Source organism: Ambystoma mexicanum, chromosome 6q (assembly GCF_040938575.1).
Source record: "Ambystoma mexicanum isolate Mex_15411 chromosome 6q, UKY_AmexF1_1, whole genome shotgun sequence".
Lineage (NCBI taxonomy): Eukaryota > Metazoa > Chordata > Amphibia > Caudata > Ambystomatidae > Ambystoma > Ambystoma mexicanum.
The window spans coordinates 1,158,581,479-1,158,597,892 of NC_090937.1; the positions used below are offsets into that span (position 1 = coordinate 1,158,581,479).

The following is a 16,414-nucleotide window of genomic DNA, read 5'->3' on the forward strand; positions in this document are numbered from 1 at the left end:
GCCTCCGGATGTAGAACATTGTGGGTGGTGTTATCTCAAGATCCTCACCACCTTGCCCTTCGGAGATGGAACAAACTACTTGAGGGACCAGAACACTGCTTGTAGTTTATCTCCTCTGGTAGCCACAGGACTCGTGTGTAGAGGTCCATTGCGGGCTCCCCAGCCCTCCACAGGTCTGTGGTGACAGTCTCCTGGTATAGAGGGGTTTTGACACCCTGTGCCCTGGGTGATGAGGCCCACCACCATCTAACACCCAAAAGAACTCCTCGTTGAGCAGCATCTTGAGTGAGAAGCTTCTGGACACCTGTAACCAGCCAGTATCCAGGCACTCCTGAACGTCTCATCTGCAACCCGATCGATGCAGGACGACCTGCCGAGCAACAACCTGATGGTCCGCTCCATTGCGGTTTTAGCCATTCTGGGGAAGGTGCAGCGACTGGCTTTGCCCTTGGAAGAGTATGGCACAGACAGGACACCATTGAGTCTGGCTCCTAGTGACAGTTTTCTGAAATTGGGTTAAGCAGGACTTTGGATAGTTGAAAATCCCAGACCAGTCAGCAGCACGAAGGTCACTTCTGTGTCCAACAGCCAACTCTCGCGAGTGGGCCTGAATGAGTCAGCCGAGGTATGGGTATACATGCATCTCTGTAGACGCAGATGGGCCGAAGTGTAGGGCCTTGAAATGATCAGGCTGTCCCTGAACTACGAAACATAGCAACGTTTGATGCTGCTTGTGAACGGGGACATGGCAGTAAGTGCCCTCCAGGTCCAGCAAAGTAAAGAAGTCTCCTTTTCCCAGTTGGCCGAGCACATGCTGCAACATGACCATCCTGAACTTTGCCTTGAGGTACTTGTTCAGATGTTGCATGTCTAGAATAGGCCTACAGCACCTGGTCTTTAAGACTAAACATCTGGAATCAACTCGAGAGTTTGAGGAACTAGCTCTATCCTTTTTGTAGCATGGCCCACACCTCCAAGAGCAGTGTGTGCTGCTTCCGCCGTGCCACTGGAGGAACGGAAGGAATCCGCACTCACCTACACCGAGATGCCAGGGTGTGTCCTTGCACGAGAGCATTCAGCACCCATCTGGTGGCGATCTTTCCCCACTTGCCGACTAACCTGGTGAGCTGGCCTCCCATGGGGGTACATGCGTGGGGGGTCCGACAGCCCAGTTGGTTCAGGCTTGCTTCAGTGCCAGAGTCCTGCCTTGCGGGCGACTGCAGCACAGCCCTCCACGTAGGCCTGGGAATGGCCTCTGTAGGCTTCCTGAGTCATGGATCTGGAAGGCTGATTGTACGAGAGGAAAAACCTTTTGACAATCTGCTAGACTTCCCTCTGTAGGAGCGAATAGGAGAGCAGTGCTGCTGGAGTGTGCCCAGGGAATGGGTCATCTATGTACCCGCTTTGATGGCTTGCAGGTACTCCGCTTTCGACAGGGATAACGTTTTTGGGAAAGTAATGTCCAGCACCCTCGTCTGGACCACCTCAGAATGTTGTGCCCTTCATCCAGCCCTGGCGATGAAGGCAGACACCTAACCCCATCTGCCAGAACCTTTCGTTAGCAACGTCCAGCATCACAGTGATTGTGTGATCGGATGCCACCGCCCGTCCTGGAAGAGAGCCATTGCCTCCATCCTCTAGTCGGGGAGGAATTCTCAAATCAGACCCAGCTTGTACCACATCTCCCTGTTGTGCCTGGGTAGGATCACCTTCCTTCCCAGCTTGTAAAACTACAATGGTGGCAGATTGGGGCCTGGAGGACCGTTGGGGGCAGGCCTTGTGGCCTCTTCTGACTCCCCGACACCAAGGTGTGGAGGGTTGACAGAAGGGAATAGTTTACCTGTAACTCCATTTCTCCAGCATTGGTATCTTTCATGGATTCACATGCTTAGAATATTCCCAGTCGTCAGACTGGGACCCCTCAGTACACATAAATAGCCTTTTCCTATAGAAAAACTTCTGATACTTGTGTCCTATCTACGTCCTTTTAGGACCCGCCTACGCATGCTCCGCAGGCCGTCCCAGTATAAGAGGCCCCGCGGTTCCCCTTCAGATTTCGGCCCCTCCAAAGTAGGAAGGGTTAAACTTATCCATGACATACATTGCAGTCCCGGGAGGCTTGGCGGGCGCATGTGAATCCATGAAAGATACCAATGCTGGAGAAATGGAGTTACAGGTAAGAAACTATTCCCTTCTCCAGCATTGGATCTTTCATGGATTCACATGCTTAGAATAGATTGTATATCAGTAACACTTGAGACGGTGGTGAGAATGCAATGCAACATACCCTCACCCTACTCAACACATGCGCAGCAGTAAGTTCACTCATAACCTTTCCCACTGAAAGTAGACCGTCATCAAAGGTAGACAACACACTCCACAACGTGGAGCTTACCTTACTGAAACAGATGGCGCAGGACAGCTCTTCCCATCTGCGCCTCATCCGCATGCTGCCTGGCAAGGCAGTAGTGGCGGGTAAACGTTTGGGGCACTGACCATGCCGCAGCTTGGCATATGTCCGTCAGCGGAATTCCGGCCCATAATGCTGTTGAGGATGACATCGACCTTGTAGAATGGGCTCTAGGATGTCTTTGCAGTGGCCTTCCGGCCTTAGAGTGACAAAAAGCAATCGTCGACGAGACCCATCTGGCCAATCCCTGTTTCGAGATTGCTTTACCTCTCGTCGACGGACCATATGCGACGAACAGTTGCCGAGTAGCCCTGATGTCTTGTGTGCGATGTAGGTAGAATTTCAGAGCCCTCTTAACGTTCAGGGTATGAAGAGTTTTTTCTGCTGCCGACGATGGAGTGGCGAAGAAAGTAGGCAGAACCACGGATGAGTGTTTGTGATATACCGTCGGAACCTTAGGGACGAACGTAGGGTTAGTCGCCAGGACTACCTTGTCCTTAAAGAATCTTAGGTAGGGTGGGTCCACGACCAGCGCTTGTAGTTCCGAGTTACGTCTGGCTGATGTGATAGCTATCAGGAATGCCAACTTCCACGAAATGAATTTCATGTCGGACGTGGCCATAGGCTCAAAAGGCGGTTTCATCAAACCTGCCAACACTGTGTTGAGGCTCCACGCCAGATGAAAACGTTTCACCGGGGGAAAAGCTCGAAATAAACCCCGCATGAAGTGTTTCACCAGTGTCACTGAATAGTGGAGGCGACTGCCTCTTCCTTGTGAACCTCGAGATGGCTGCCAGGTGTACCTTTATCGATGAGGGGGGACAATCCCTTTTTTGCTAAGAGGAGCAGGTAAGGTAGAACTTGTTCCGGCGTCACCAACAATGGTTGTAGGTCCCGCTGTCTTCTACACCATTCACAGAATCTCCGCCACTCATAGGAGTAGGATTTGTTAGTGGAAGGGGCTCTAGCCGCCTGCAGAATTTCTTGGCACTCCTCTGAAATGTCTAAAGCCCCGAATTCCGAGAAGTCAGGAGCCAAGACGCAAGGTTGAGACTGTCCGGGTCGTGATGCCACACCGTGCCTCTGTCCCGCGATAGAAGGTACGGGACTTTCGGAAACGCTATGGGATGTTCCAGCGACAGATGGAGGAGGTCTGAGAACCACGGTTGCCTCGGCCAGTATGGTGTCACTAGAATCACCCGGCAATTGCATCTGCGTATCCACTGTATTGTTTTCCATATGAGGGGAAACGGAGGAAAAGCATAGAGGAACATGTCCGTCCATGGGAAGGAGAACGCCTCACCCACCGAATCCTCTTGGGGCCACCTGCTTGCAAATTTCTCGCATTTCTTGTTTTCTTTGGTCACAAAGGCGTCCAGAGGGGGGTGGCCCCATTTCTCAAACACTTTCTTCAAGTGACCCGTGTCCATTTCCCACTCGTGTATCTGGGCCATGTTTCTGCTGAGGGAGTCGGCTTGGCAGTTCCTCACTCCTGGAAGGTGATGAGCCACGAGGGAGATTTCGTGCTTCGATGCCCAATGCCATGTTTTCTGGGCTTCTATGGAGAGAGTTCTTGATCGTGTCCCACCTTGTTTCCTCAGATAAACCATGGCTGTTGTATTGTCGGTCAGTATCCGCACCCGCGACCTCTTGATGTGTGGTAGGAACGCCTTCAAGGCCCATCGTACCGCTCTGAGTTCCAGTACGTTTATGTGTAGGAGTGACTCCGTTGGAGACCAGCGACCTTGCGTTTGGAGAGCACCCATGTGCGCTCCCCATCCGGTTAGGGACGCATCCGTAACTATGGTGCTCTGAAACTCCGGCTCCTGTAGGGGCACACCGCTGTTCAGATTGTGGGAACTCTGCCACCACTGAAGGGTCCGAAGTAGCTTGTCGTCGACTGTTATCCTGTCCGACCACGATCCCTGAGCCTGTGTCCATCGGTCTGCGAGGAATTCTTGGACTGGCCTCATGAAAAGTCAACAGTTTCTCACCAGATGGATGCAGGATGCCATGGCCCCTAGGACCAAAACATACTTTCTCACTGAGATCCTGGTGTTTCGCCGTAGCCGGGCCGCCTGTTGAATGAGTCTCGAGGTCCTGTCGAGAGAAGGTTTCTGAGTCTCGAACTGTGCCCCCAAGAATACCAGCGTTCGATGGCCGCAGAGAGGATTTCTCGAAGTTTATGGCGAATCCTAGCCATTGTAGAAGCTGCATGGTGGCTTGTAGACTTGTGTTGGTCGACGCTGTGGAGGATCCCCTTACCAGCCAGTCGTCGAGGTATGGGTATACATGGTGGCTTTGCTTCCTTAGCCAGGCAGCCACTGGAGCCAGGCACGTTCTGGGGGAGGTTTTGAGCCCGAAAGGAAGAACCGTGAATTGGTAGTGGGTTTGCCCTATTACAAAACGTAGGAATTTCCTGTGTTTGACACATTGGAATATGGAAATATGCATCCTGTAAATCCAGGGACGCCAGGAAATCTCCCTTTTGAACTGCGCGGATCACTTCCTGCAGAGTGAGCATCTTGAATTTCAGGCTCTTTAAGGACTTGAGATCGCGTAAGTCTAGAATGGGACGCCATTTGCCGTTCGGCTTTTTTACGACAAAGTATCTTGAGTAGACTCCTTGGCCTCTCTGTGATGTTGCAACTAATTCCATCACTCCCTTCGCTAACATGTGTAACCTCTTGTTGCAGTGCCTTCATATGGGACTGAGCGGTGAACGCAGGTGGAATTTGCAGAGGGCTGTGTTTGAATTGAAGAGAGTGTCCGTGTCTTATAGTGTCTAACACCCATTGGTCCGTCGTTATCCTTTCCCATTCGTCGACATACGCTGAAACTCTTCCCCCCAGAACGGGTTGTGGAACGTCACTGCTGATCTTTAGTTTGCTTGTCTCTCGCCGACGATGGGTATGATGGTCGTTTTCTGGAAGACTGGAAGTTTCGTCGACGGTTAGCCGATTGTGAGGCACGTCGGTACCCCTGGGAGGGGAAAGCCGATCTGGCAAAGGATCGGTCTCCAGAAGAGAATCTTGAATTTCCTGAAGCCCCTCTAAAGGGGCGAAAGGACTTGTAGCTCCTGCCACTCTGGAGGGCACCCAAAGAACGTGCCGTGTCCGAATCTTCTTTCATCCCTTTCAGGGCCTCGTCCACCTTCTCACCGAAGAGAAGGTCTCCCTCAAAGGGCATATCTAAGACCTTGTATGGTACCTCTGGCCTGAAGTAAGTACACTTCAGCCATGACTGTCGATGTAATACGACCCCATTATTGACTTGCTTGAAGCCAGACTAAGCAAGATCCACCGCGATGTTTATTGCGCGATTTGAGGCTTCCTCACCCTCTCGGACCAGTAGCATCGCCGCCTTCCTCTGTTCTTCTGGAAGATGATCAAGCAGCGGAGCCAGCCTGTGCCACATCTCCCTATCGTATCTGGCCACAATTGCCAGAGAGTTTGCGGCCTTTACTGTGGTCGCTCCCACAGAGCACTTTCTTGCCAAAGGCATCTTGGCGTCTCGCTTCATTCTCGGGTGGAGTCGTGCACTTGTGCTGTGCCTTTGCCTTCCTCGCTGCCGCCGCCGCCGCCGAATCTGGTGTTGGTTGAGAGGATAAACACTTGGGTGTAGACTCTGGAGCCTTAAACTTTTTTTCTAGGCGTCATTTCACTGTTGGTTCTGAGAATGGGTGTCTCATTGTCTGCAACCCCTCTTTCCATACATGGTCAAGTATCGGTATCGAGAACACCGACCTTCTCTTGCCCATGTGGTCGAAAAAAAAAAACCAGTCCCTTTTCTCTTCTTCCTGGGACAGACCAAATTCTTTGCATGCCTTCTCCATCATCGAATGGAATGACGCAATGTCGTCCGGAGGGGACGGGTGAGCTGGGCTTCTGGGGTTTTCTAACTCCGCCTCTGACTCCCAGGTAGGATCCCTGGAGGGGGATAAAGAGACCTCTGACATGGCCCCCCTGTCCGACTCCGAATCTGGCAGCTCACCTTCCTCCTGCGCCAGTGTTGATTGGCGTGCGTGAGTGCGGCGGTTGACGGGACGGGCCCGGCTCGTCGACGGGAGACTGGCAGGCTGACCTGGGGAAGTCGCTGGTCCAACGACCGTAGCGAGGACAGAATAACCAATGACAAAACCGCTTGAGGAGAGGGGCAGATGCCGGTGTAACGGATGCACCCGTCGACGACTTGGCAGCCGCTCGTAGCCTTAGGTCTGCTGGGCCAGCCACTCTCTCGCTCTCGTCCTCCGAGGACAGCAACATAGCTTGCTCTTGTAGCAAAGCCTCTGGGAGGGAAGGGTCGAGGCCTCCAGGCCTCCTGTAGGACCCCTGTCGACGAGGCTCTCGTCGACGCCATTGTCGACGGGACAGGTGGTTTTGGCGGTCCCGCCTTCTCCACACTGTGCCCGCTTTTACTCGACTCGTGGTCGATCTGTGATGATCGCCAGAGGAGGATTTCCTTTCCTTCTCATGCTTTCTTGATGAGGATGACTTCTTTGACGAGGAGTCTGTAGTGGAGTGAGTTCCAGACAACTCTTTTTCCGACGGTCTAGATTTCTTCGCCGGTGGTTCCGACGAGGCTGCGTGGCGTGATGTTTGCAGACTGTGTGGAGCCTACCTCCGAGGGGGGTATGCCCCCGCACCCTCATTCAGCCATGCCACCATGCGTCGGTTCCGGTCTTTGAGGGTTTTTTGAGAAAACCCCTTGCATATGTCGCAGGCATCCGCCGAATGGTGAGGGTGGAGTCAATATATACAATCCATATGTACGTCCCCCTCGTAAACCTTTTTCAAGCCGCACGTCGCGCATGGACGGAACAGCGCTTTTCCTGATAGAGGACATATCGTACACAAAAACCAATAAGGCAACCTAGTACAAAATAGTAAGAACACGAGGAGATCCCACTACTTTGGAGACGGTTGAAATCTGAGGGGGAACCGCAGGGGCGGGCCTCTTATACTGGGACGGCCTGCGGAGCATGCGTAGGCGGGTCCTAAAAGGACGTAGATAGGACACAAAAGTGTCAGAAGTTTTCCTATAGGAAAAGGCCATATATGTGTACCGAGGGGTCCCAGTCTGACGACAGGGAATATTCTAAGCATGTGAATCCATGAAAGATCCAATGCTGGAGAATGTCCAGAGACATCCCTCAGCTGGGCCTTCTCCGGCAGTTCTGCCTTCACCTGCAGCTTAGGCGGGTTGGATGATTTCCTTTGAGGAGCTCGATTGTTGGATCGATGTCGAGCGCACCCTGGCTACTGTGGGACCTGCTTCCGCTGAGACCCCGGACTTGCAGTTATTGGTCTTGGGCCCGCCCCCATGGATGAGGCACCCTCAAAGGACCTAGAAGACTGCTCCTCAGACCAGTCGGTTCTGGGTGAGGCATGACCCTGCTTGGAGAAGGGGCAGGGGCCTTGGCGTTCAGCCCTGCTGCCATTCTACTGTGCCTGTCCTTCGCCGTCTTGGAGAAACCACTCCTTTGTGGTCTGTATGCAGACAGAGGCATTGCAGGTGTTTCTTCCACAAACATTCCGTAGCCTGCACTTGGTGCAGGGCCTGAAAGGGATCTTCCTTCTCCGTCATGGTATCAATGGCAAGGAGGTACGACTCTGGCAAACTTAATCTTGCATTTACTGCTAGACATCTGTGTCGGACTGTAGGAACAGAGCAAGATCTACTGGATGCTATGTTGGAAAGCAATAGTGTCTCCAACCTAGAACCTAAGGCCTTGCTGATGCAATGAGACTCAAATACAAAACCAACTGACTGCCTTCAGGCGATAATGTTGGCGCTGCATGTTAGGTCGTATAGGAGGGGACCTGGTGCCACCCTGCTGGTTGATGTAATCAATGCTGGTGGACTTCTCTGAATGAGGACCACCTTGCCACAGATCAGCAGCACAAAATCTGAGATAGCGAGCCAGATAGTTTCCAGCTCCAGCCAGTTGATATGGCCCCCTGCTCCTGGAGGGACCAGACTCCATGAACGCTGCGGTTGTCCAGGGTAGCGCACCAGCCTTCCAGGGAGGAATCCGTGGTGACTTGTGGTGCTGCCTGCCGGGAGGGCTTGCCTACAGCCTATCCATCAGCGTCGCAGGGCAGATTTACCCTGCAACCAGCAAGGCAGAATATGCACAGGCCCCAGCAGCTGCTAGTTACTGTCAATACCACCTACCGTGAGGACAGGTTTTTTGGAAAGTTTCTCATGTCTCCTCAGATGGGGTCCATCCTTCAGAGCCTTGCTCCCCCCTCTGCCAAAATCTCCGAGATCGACCAGGGCCTCTCCAGAAGCTTCGCCAGGTTCTCGACCTCTTACCTGAGCCATAGCCTTGGCTCATCGTTGATGGCACCGGGGAGGATGCACCCTGCCTGGCAGCCAAGGCGCCCGACCGTTTGGCGCTCCCGGTGCCCGCGGACTCACGGTGCTTGGCCTTTTGTTGGGCCCCCGTCGCCGGGTGCCCTCACAGGATTTAGAAGACCGCTCAGACTTCTTTTTCTTCTTCTCGCCTGACGGGCTCTTCCCTTCCAGCCAGTTGGCGAGTCGGAGGTGGCGATCCTGCATGGTCCGCTCCAACATGTTCCCACAAAATGCAGTCCTTCTCCGTGTGCGTCTTGTCCTCATGGAGACATAACGAATGCTCGTCCTCCTTGAAAACATTCTGAAGCTGGCATCCAGGGCAGGTCCTGAACAGCTTCCCGGGCGTCAAGCTTCCTTTCTCCTGGGCCATGTCCGGGGTAGGCCTCAGAACTTCTGGAATCCTCCAAAAGCGCAACTCGACGAAATCTTCACCCTTGAGGGACGTAGAAAACTCTGAAACGAATCCCCATTGATTGGATGTAGAAACGGTGGAGCTTGAGGCTCTATTTAACCGAAAAATTTGAAAAATCTCCTGAAAAAGCGCGAAAACGCAGCAAAAGCTCGAGAGCTACAGCACGAGGACTCCCAACACTTGAACGTGCAGTAAAAATCTGAGGATGGCTGCCAGAGGCGGGGCTTAAGGAGAGGGCAGTCATTGGCTGGGGGCACTATGACCCAGAGACCAGTGATTGGTTACTAGAAAGATCAGAATCGAAACTGATACTGATTTTTTCTATACCGAGGATTCCTGGCCTGACGGGGAATATTCATGAGCATGTGAATCCATGCCAGACCCCATGCTGGAGAAGAAATCCCTCTAGGGTCCTCACCAGGGTCACCTTCAAGCAAACAGGTTGGGTAGCACTGCTTGGCCGACTGTACCCCTCCCTGGAATCCCCGTTACCGCAGTAGACTCTCGTGAAGGTGTACATCAACCTCCACATAGCAGCCCTGCAGATGTCCAGCAGGGGCACACGAGACAGGAAAGCAGTTGCAGCAATTGCTCTGGTAGAATGGGCTTGGACAGCCAGACAGCTGTCAGTCTGCCAACCATTGACAATTAGTGATGCAGCTTGAGAGCGACCTGGAGATGGAAGCCTTAGACAAGGCCTTCCCATGGTTCCCAAAAAGCTGAGAGGTCTTCGTCTTCTGGAAACTTTGTGCGGGCCACAAAACTTCAGTGCTCGAGCCACATCCAGTGAGTGCTAAGTCCTTTCAGCCGGCAACGAAGGAGTTCGTGGACAGAGCCCGCGCTGCTTGTAAAATTGGACAGTCCGATGAAATGGTTACAGTACCAAATTCTGAGAAGTCAGGCTGAGTCAGTCCGGATCGTGATGCCACACTGCCCCCTTGTCTCGAGATACAAGATTCCGAAACATCTGGAACCTCACTGGTTGCGCTATCAACAGCTGAGCAGGTCGGAGAACCACGACTGTCTCGCCCAATATGGAGCCACTAAGATCACCCCGACATCAGTATTTGTGAATCCATTGTAGAGTTCGTTGTATGAGTGGAAATGGGGGAACGCGTACAAAAACGTGTCCGTCAACGGGAAGGAGAATGCTTCTCCCAGTGAGTCGGGTTGTGGCCACCTGATCGCGTACTGTGCGCACTGGTTCTCTCGAAGAGATCCAGGGAAGGTTGACCCCATTTTTTGAAAACATTCACCAGCTGTTGGTCGTTCAACTCCCATTCGTGCAGCTAATTCACCTCTCTGCTGAGAGTCCGCTTGTACATTTTTTACTCCCAGCAGATGGTAGGCCAATATACTTATCTTCTGTTCGAGAGCCCAATGCCATATTTCTTGAGCTTCGGTCAAGACAGTCCTGGAACAAGTAGCTCCCTGCTTTCTCAGGTAGAACATTGTCGTTGTATTGTCAGTCAATATTCTCACGACCGATCCTTGTGTGTGGTAAAAAGGACTTCAGGGCCCAACGTACCGCCATCAATTCCAGCAAGTTGATATGAAGGGTTGACTCTTTGACGACCACAGATCTTGCAGGGACTCCAGATGCGCTCCCCATCCAGTCAGAGAAGCATCCGTCACTACGGTTATTTGAAACTCTTGTTCCTGCAGGGGCATCCCTCTCGATATCAAAGATTGGCCACCATTGCAGTGCTTGCAGAAGCCCGCTGCTGATAGTCAATTTGTCTGACCAAAGCCCCCGAATCTGGGACCATCGGTCTGCCAGAAATTCTTGAATTGGTCCCATGAAGAGCCAACAGTTGCTTACTAAAGGGGATACACGACGCCATGGCCCCTAGTAATGACACATTTCCTTACCGACACCCTGGTGTCGACTTTCCACTCCTTTGCCTGTAGCAGGAGTTTGTGAACTCTCTCCAATGCTTTCACCAATCCTGATTAACTCCACACCCAAAAAACCAAGTTCCTGGAGGGAGTTAATGAGGACTTCTCGAAGTTGATCGCAAAGCCTAACTGTTGCAGAAATTGCATGGTGGCCTTTAGACTTGCTTGCGCTATCATTGGAGACGACCCCCTTAGCAACCAATCGTCCAGATAAGGGTAACCATGATGACCTTGTCTTCTTAACCAAGCTGCTACTGGAGCCAAACACTTTGTGAACATCCTGGGGGATGACTTTAGTCCAAATGGGAGTACTTTGAATTGATAGTGGGTTCGTCCGACTACGAACCTCAGAAATTGTGCCGTAAACACATTGGTATATGAACTTATGCATCCTGCAGATCCAACGACGCCAGAAAATCACCTTACTGGATAGATCGGATAACTTCCTGAAGTGTAAGCATCTTGAACTTATTTTTTAGTCCCTGACCTCTCAGCCACCGGGACCAATTCCATAGCCCCTTTTTGTAGCATACGCACCACTTCTTGTTGTAATATTTGAAGATGTGGCTGCGCCGAAAACACAGGTGGAATGTGCGGTGGCATGCTTTTGAACTGCAAAGAGTGGGCCAGTTTCACTGTGTCCAATAACCACCGGTCTGATGTTATCTTCTCCCACTCGTCGACACGGCGAGACACTGCCTCCCAGGATGTCCTGAAGCTAGTCAATGCTGTGTCTTTGACTGCTTGTCCTTCATAGACTATGAATAACATCTTCTTGAAGCTTGATAGTCACGTCCTTATCGAGCAGTTTGGATAGCTCGCCTACAGCCTTGAGAGGAGTACGATGGCCTACTGAAGCCCCGGTCCCTAGATGACAAATCGGGAATTTCCCGATGCCCCTCTAAAGGGACGAAAAGAACGAACTTCTGCCACAAGAAGTGCTCCACGAGAGTGTGCTGCGTCCGAGTCTTCTTTCATGCCTTTCAAGGCCTCGTCTTTCTCCCCAAATTGTTCCCCTTCAAAAGGCATATCGAGCACTTTATATTGTACTTCTGGTCGCAAGTTTGTGCATTTGAGCCAAGCTTGCCCCTGTGCCAGGCCAAACTCGGTACATGCTTTACCCATCATTGTTAAAAGGAACCGATGTCAGCCAGCGTTGATGGTTGAGCCGGACTTCTTGGAGCTTCCATCTCAGCCTCAGACTCCCATGTCGGGTCTCTTGAAGGGGATATGTCTGATAGACTCTCCTTGTTCCGACTCAGATAGTTCACCTTCCTCCGGGTGTGAGCGTGGAGGATCTTCATTAACCGGAAGGGCTGTTGGTATCCTAGCCATTGACCGGGGCAGGACCTGGCTCGTCGGTGGCTGGCATAGCATGTACTGCTGGAGCACCAACTTGAGGCAACTTCACGTCCAATCGGCTCAATAGAGTCCGTAATGTGGACAATACCTCCAAGGACACCACTGCCTGGGGATTGAGTAAAGGTGTTGTAACTGGGATACTTCGCCTACTTGAGACCGTCAACGAGCTGACCCCCTGTAATCCAAGCTCCGTTGGACCAACCACCGATTCACTGTCATCTTCTACGAATGATATGGAAAAGGCCGCCTCCTGTTGCAACCGTGTCTCTGGTAAGATCGGATTGTACACCTCCGGCTGCCACCCTTCCGCAGGGGCCATCGTTGACGATGCCAACTTCTCAACAGTCTGAATCGACGGAGCTACTGCAGAAATGCCCTGCGTTGATGGTAATGAGGGCGCAGACCATCAAACTCTCGACGACAACAGTGGTTGCGGCGCAGAATCCTGCGGCATTTATGCCTTTTATGAGCTCGATTTATGCTTCGACGAATCTCCACGCGAGGATGACCTATGATGGTTACCCGAGGTCTTTAACAGATATTTTCGCTCCTTTTCTGACGAGGAGGAAGACTAAGCTTTTGTTTTTGATGACAATTCCCTCGTAGAATGTTTCTCAGAGGAACTTTTCTCCGTCAAACGTGACTTTGCCGGCGGCTCTGTAGATAGGAGGCGGGGGACCACCAGAGATTTAGCTCTCAAGGCCAAACTGTAGAGCCTACCTACGAGGGAGGGTACGCTCCCGCTCTGTCATTCAGCCACGTCACCAGACGTCTATTTCGGTCTTTCAGGGTCTTCTGCAAGAAGCCTTTACAAATGTCACCAATTGTCCGCCAAATGATGAGGATGAGACAATACAGACAGTCCGTATGTCCATCTCCTTCATACACCTTTAACCTGCATGTAGCACACGGACGGAACAACGCCTTCCCAGACATTGGGAAAGAAAACGGAAAAAAAAAAACAACCTTGAAAAATAGCAGATTACACGAGTTGATCCCACTACTTGGAAGACGGTTGAAATCTAAAGGGAGCGGCGGAGGCGGGGATATTTATACGGCTACGTCCTATTGGGGCAGGCGTAAGCGGCCCAAAACGACATAGATAGGAAAAGATTGACACTTGTATCCTATGGAAAACATCTTAATGTACCGAGGGTTCCCAGCCTGACGACAGGGAATATTCTAAGCATGTGAATCCATGAAAGATCCAATTCTGGAGAAAAACTGAACTGTAGCCAATGGGCGCAGTACAAGCCATGTGTACTACTGGTGACCGATACACCGGCCTCAAGGGACATAGAAGCCATGACCTCTTGCACAGCGCCTCTGCTGAAAACATTTTTCCGAAGCAATGAAGCTGGCACAATAAGACCATCTTAGATGAATATGTGGAAGGACACAATCTATTCGAAATACAGTTTGTTATGTGAAACTTTACTGAGAATTCCAGGCCTGCCGGCGAATATTCATGGCATGTGAATCCATGCCGACCCTATGCTGGAGAACAGGAAATCTTTTTTCTGTTCTTCTGGGATGTTGAATAGTTTCACTGCTAGTGTTAAGTGCGTAGAAGGACCCATTTTGTCTGGTGAGGAACTATAGGCACAGCAGCAGGTGCAAGTGGTGGCTGCACAATTTGATGTGGTGAAGGCAGCACCGGTTGACATGGTGCTGGTAGAATAAGGCCAGACCCCACTTTCCTTCGGCCCCTGATCTGAAAATAAAGACTCCAGAGGCTTCTCTTCCGACATGGTATCCTCCTGTAGAATTTGAACAGGTGGTGTCGCAGTGGTCAGACACCAGGGAAAATACTAGTTTAGCCTTTGGCTGTGGCAAACAAGGTGCTAGCAGCACAGCCCTCTACACATCACCACATTTATTAAAATAGGCCTAGGCAGGCATGCAACCGTGAAAAGGTGGTCATAACCACGGATGGGGTGGTCGACTAGTCATCGTAGATGGCACAGTCGTGGTAGACTTGGAAGCAAGTCTAATCAGCAGTTTTTCCTTGCAGCTTGTCGACTGGTGGATCTTCTGGTATAAAGTGATCCTGTTGTGAGCATTGGTATGGTGGCTGGAGCCACAGATGATACAAACGCCGGTGGTCCTGGCAGCAGTCGACGGACAGGCAGTTAAGGCTGGACTTCTGCCCATATCCTTTTTGATCCTTTATCCTGGGGATGTGTCCTTATATGACCTTGACCTCTTTGCAGAGGGAGTTTTCCATAGATCTGCCAACCCTGACACAGGAAAGGCTTTACACCAAGGCGAAGGCAGAAGCCCTGGCACCCACCTCCAATCAAATAAACATAGGACGAGCCTTTCATGTCCTCATGGAAAAGGCCTGCCAAATTGAGCAGGCATCCACATTGTGGCCCGGCACAGCCAATACATACATTTTTTAGTGTTGTCTATAAAGTCCTTGAGGCTTAGCCGTGTGGAAGATGCCTCAAAGACAAGTGGAAGGCCTCAATGTCTAGATCTTTTCTGGCAACAGATCCCCACTACAGAGCAGTCCCAGATGGGGCAGAAGGAACAACAAAGTTTGAAGCCACACAAAACTGATTAGTCACTAATTGAGGAGCGAAAGCCAAGGACTCCAAACATAACCGGCAGTAAAAAAATAAAAAAAATCTGAAGATTGCCTCCAGGGGTGTACCTAAGGAGGTCTAGTGCCATTGGCTGAGGCAGTATGACAAAGTGACAAGCAGTTCAAGCTTTAAGGCTTAACTGCTTTAATATTTCAAAAGATTCCTAGCTGGACAATGAAAAAGAGCTCATGCTGGAGAAGGTAGCTGTTCTCGGGCTTCCAGTAGTAGCCTGCATCACCAAGCTCTCAAAAGGCAGCATGAGTGGCCAAAAGGCCAGAGCTTTGCCAGTTCCCTGAACTGCATAGGCGGGCCTTTGCCACTCTAGCACCGGAGTAATGTCATGTAAAGTGGTAGCAAGGTCTCCATTTGTGTCCATCCAGAAGGATGGTCAATTAAAATTGGTCTGGATGGAGCAGAGTATTGGCAATCAGCTCAGGGGAGCTGTAGCCAGCTCTTGAAGATCCACTTGGCAAATACTTTTTCTGTGCTTTTTGCATGGGGCTACATTTCCTTAGTTCACAGTTGCAAACCACAAGCAACGCCATGCAACTTCACCCTTATCCTTGTGTATGTAGCTGAAGAGCTTTTCCGCCCTTTCCTGGAGAACCTTTAGGTGCACCGACTGACAACCCACAATCTGCCATTATAATACTCATCCAAGCAGGAGAAACCCAGTGTGGATCGGATACAGCTGCCAGCAGCAATCCGTGCAAGGTTTGAAGCCTGTTGGGTCAGGCATGGCAACAAAAAACCTTGAAGTTCCCGAAGCAAACAGTGGGGGCGGGGAGAGACGAACGGAGGTCACATGACATGGCACCTTGCTATGAACTGGCTACTAGGTCTTATACAGTGCAGGCAGAACTGTGCCGGGTCTATGTGCATCAGATGAGAAACCAGTGGGAGGAAAAAATCCATTAGTAAGCTCCAATCACTAAACGTCTAGCAGAGTTAGCCACGTCGTGGACAGTAAATCCTGTACCACTATTCTCGCAGTGAAGCCACTTATACTGCTCAAACTCAAATCCTTTCCGAGCTTTAGAATAGCAGTGACAAAAGTAGCCGGTTTGCCTTGACTGAAGGGCTGAATTCCAGAAGAGTTCACTCCTCACTTTCGATTCATCCTTACTGAAAGGAGATGCCTTGGAGTAATAGTAACAGCCACTACATTTAAAGATAGTGGACATTAACAGCAAGTATGCAAAAGGCGGCATTCTGAGAATCAATGTTATGGCTCATATATGCTCAGGAATGGCTGCACCCAAAGCATTGCTTCAGAAAAGACATCTTTTGTAAAGTGGAATCCTAAATGTTCCAATGCCTAAACAGATAAAAGATCCTGGTACCATCCCCCTATCTCAGCTGAAGATTCTGCTCTAGGAT

At 51.1% G+C, this 16,414-nt stretch overlaps 1 protein-coding gene across 1 annotated transcript in view; it reads right to left on the minus strand.

Annotated features, from left to right (window-relative positions):
• The window catches only part of UCHL1 (ubiquitin C-terminal hydrolase L1), a 287,246-nt gene that overhangs the window by 1,072 nt on the left and 269,760 nt on the right, over positions 1-16,414 (minus strand). The window lies entirely within an intron of this gene.